This window comes from Triticum dicoccoides, chromosome 5B (assembly GCF_002162155.2).
Source record: "Triticum dicoccoides isolate Atlit2015 ecotype Zavitan chromosome 5B, WEW_v2.0, whole genome shotgun sequence".
NCBI lineage: Eukaryota > Viridiplantae > Streptophyta > Magnoliopsida > Poales > Poaceae > Triticum > Triticum dicoccoides.
Window position 1 is genome coordinate 462,571,241 of NC_041389.1, and position 3,863 is coordinate 462,575,103.

A 3,863-nucleotide genomic window follows, 5' to 3' on the forward strand; every position below is an offset into this window, starting at 1 on the left:
ACCATGCAATGCAGTCTTGTATTGTCCTGCACCTCAAAACCAGTGCGTCCGAGATTCGAGAACTTTGTACACAAAATTGCGAACGCAGGGTCATCTCCGTATGCGAAGAATCCCTTCTAATTTAGCAAATAAATTAACTGGGCAAACATAAGCATGCAACTACGACAAGAAAAAATTGTATGTGTGTTGCATCTCCTTACCACACCTAATTAAGCTTGTGCCCCTCAACAAATGATTAAAATAAAGTCTGTCTAGCAGAACAAGAAGAAGCTAATTAAGCATTTCGTTGTTCAGTGGAGCCGAGGCACAACGTGTCAGTCCTGAGTTCTGATTAGGCGAAAGCAAAAATGGAGGAGAAATGCTTCGAGAGACAACCGACGACATCTTCAATAGGAGGTTCGGCAATGGAGCCTCGAACCTCAAGGCATTGATGGCCTGCCTTATGGACGGCCTTAGGCTCGAGTAATGACATGTACACAAGAGCCCGACCACCATCACACGTTCCATTTCTTCAACGTCGAACTCCCCATTTAGCTGCTGGTCTACCGCATCAAGAATCCTTCCTTGGTCATACAACTCTGACACCCGTTGCGCCAAGTGGATCACGGTGTCATCCGGCAAAACCACAACGGGTCTAAGACCAGTGGAGATCTCGAGTAGGACTACGCCAAAGCTGTAGATGTCTGACTCGATGCTCGCCCTGCCTACGCGCATGCACTCTGGGTCCATGTACCCTGTGGTGCCGGCAAGCTCCGTTGTGTGTGATCCTTGGCTATGGTTGACGAGCCTAGCGAGTCCGAAATCACCAAGCTTAGCGTTGAAGGACGCGCCCAGCATCACATTGCTTGGTTTGATGTCCCTATGCAATACACATTGCTCCCATTCTTGATGGAGATACAGAAGTGCATAACCAATCCCAAGCACAATTTCATGTCTGCAAAAGAACCCGTTAGAATAATAATGCGTACCAAATATTTCCATTTTAGATGATGTAAACACAACTTATGTACAAATTGATACATACTTGTTTCTCTAATCCTTGATTGTCTATAACTATTGTAAATAAATAAATGGACAATTGATGGAATTACACGGTATTGAGAGTCGTAGAAATGAAATGGACAATCTCTAGATACTTACCTCGTGGGCCATGATAACTTGTTGTCTATGACTATGTTGTAAAGATGTGTGGTAAGGCTACCATTGGGCATTAGCTCATAGACCAGGAGAAGCTCGCCACGACCATGACACCATCCAATGAGTTGTACAAGGTTACGATGCCTGAGACGACTTATGATGCTCACCTCGGAGACGTACTCTTTCCTCCCCTGTTTCGAACTTTTGGACACTCTCTTTATCGCCACATCAAGACTTAGGTCCTTTATGTGTCCTCTGTATACCGAACCGAAACCTCCTTCCCCCAGCTTGTCGCGATTTGCAAAGTTGTTGGTGGCGATTACCAGCTCACGGTAAGAAAATCGTTTGGGCCCGGTCCCTTACCTGACTGAACTCCTCTTTCATTTCCTCGTCGCTGAAGAAGTTCTCTTGCTCCATCTTCTCAGTTCTTTCTTTTAGCCAGCGCCGATAGTGCCACACTGAGATGATCAGAGAAAAGATGGAACCGACAACCGTGGACACTGCGATTATCAGCTTCATTTTGCGGCGCTTTGAGCTGGGCGCAGACACAAATCCTGAATGCACGGAAACACATGCATTGGGAAAATTCAGACGCAATATCAGTTTTATGATGCATGTAAGGGGTGAGAGTGAGATATTGTACCTGCGGGTGAAGTGCTGGTGTTTTCGGACGGCTCTGGAGGTGAAGGGCTGCGGATTTCGATCGGTTCCATGCTGAATTTACTGTAGCAACTGTACGACCTCACACTACCAGCTGAGCTGTTAGTGAGGTTGCTCATTACTTCCATAAGTTGACTCGGCGCAGTCATATGATGTCAAGTCTCTGGTGCACTGCATCAGCCCGTACATCTCTAGCGAGGTGCCACGGGAGTCCGTATGCAGGCTGCCGTTCGTACCTCAGCAACGAGCCGGAGGCCTTAGGAATGAGCCGGCTCATCAGCTTCCACCGCGTCTCGTTCATGCCGACCATGTCTTGATGATCGTGCCGCTTAGACTCTCCGAAGGCCAAAGAGGCGTCGGCTACGGAGAAGAAAGACTCGTTTGAGTATCGTAAGACGCACGCATCGTACATGGCCCCAGCCCTCCATGTGTCCTGGCACTGCTCGCTCTGAAAAGAGAGTGCTGCCTCCAAACATCTCTCGCGCATAGTCCAGTTATAGTTGATGTAGCACATGACAAGGCCGTATACCTTGTCCGGCGGAGCACCGAAGTTATCGTAGAAGAAGCCGCCGTTGCCGATGGCGCCAGTGCGGAGGTTCAGGACGAGCTTGGCAATATTTGCGAGACGCTGGTCTAAGCTGCTGGTGCTGGTGTTGATGGTCGTATAATCTTGGCAGTAAATGTAGGGCATATAAGCCTCGGCTAGGCTGCGGGCACGGTGAGCGCATGTGTGCGCGTGGTGGCCGTGTCGGGCTCGAACCAGGTGTGCGTGCGTGTAGGCGTGTGTGTGTGCGGGTCAGCGCGTGTGTGCGCGAGGCTGCACGTCTCTGAGCGAGGTTTAGGGGGAGTGGACCGCGTCGGGCGCTGCATGGCCGCGGCGATCGCGTGCGGGCGCGATCGGAGCGCGCAAGCCGGTGCACGCGGGACGTGGTGAGTGGCAGGTGGGTGCGTTTGAGCGCGGCCCGGGATGTCGGAGCTCGCGGGTATAAGGTCCACACCACCCCTGTGTAATCGGCTGAGGAGGACGAGTTCGTGCTCGTGGTGAATAACAGAAAGTCCCGTACGTGCGGGGGGCGTTTGTGCGCCGGCAATCCTTCTCTGTTCTTCCTCCTCCACTCCGGTCGTGTCTCCGGTGATCGTCGTGCTCCGGTGGTTCCGGTTTTGGCAACAACATTTGGTATCAGAGCCTCACGGCTCGGGGCTGTGGCGCGGCGAGTCCGTGGTGAGCACGGAGACGGGCACGGCTGTGGCTCGCTGTGACGCCGTTCGTGCGGTGGATGAAGAGGCGCGGCGACGACACACAGCATGGCGGCGGCATGGAGGCGTGGCGCTGCGGGTGAGGCCGCAGCAGTGCGTGGCGAATGAGGCGCGGCGGCGAGTCGGGCGCGGCTGGTGCGTGTATGGGCGCGCACCGGACGTGTCGGGCACGCCGGGACCGCGGGTGCGGACCACGTCGAGGCGCTGGACCTGGTGCGCAGATCGCGTACGTGCGCGACGGGAGCGCGGGCCGGGAGCGCGGGGACGTGGGGTGTGGCACGCAGACGCGGCACGGCGGCGCATGGAGCTGTGGGCTTCGGCAGCGGCAGCCGGCGATGGTGGTTACGACGACGACGGCACGGCGGAGCAGGCGCTGCTGGAGGACGTCGACGTCGGGGACTACGGCCTCCTCTGAGCCTCGGCTTAGGGGGAGAAATGTAGGGCATATAAGCCTCAGCTAGGCTGCGGGCACGGCGAGCGCGTGTGTGCGCGTGGTGGCCGTGTCGGGCTCGAACCAGGTGTGCGTGCGTGTAGGCGTGTGTGTGTGTGCGAGTCAGCGCGTGTGTGCGCGAGGCTGCACATCTCTGAGCGAGGTTTAGGGGGAGTGGACCGCGTCGGGCGCTGCATGGCCGCGGTGATCGCGTGCGGGCACGATCGAAGCGCGTGAGCCGATGCACGCGGGACGTGGCGAGTGGCAGGTGGGTGCGTTTGAGCGCGGCCCGGGATGTCGGAGCTAGCGGGTATAAGGTCCACACCACCCCTGTGTAATCGCTGAGGAGGACGAGTTCGTGCTCGTGGTGAATAACAGA

The 3,863-nt window shown here is 55.4% G+C and overlaps 1 pseudogene; it reads right to left on the bottom strand.

Annotated features, from left to right (window-relative positions):
• Positions 1 to 270: 270 nt before the first annotated feature.
• LOC119309746 lies at positions 271 to 2,488 on the bottom strand (annotated as a pseudogene).
• Between the last annotated feature and the right edge of the window lie 1,375 nt (positions 2,489 to 3,863).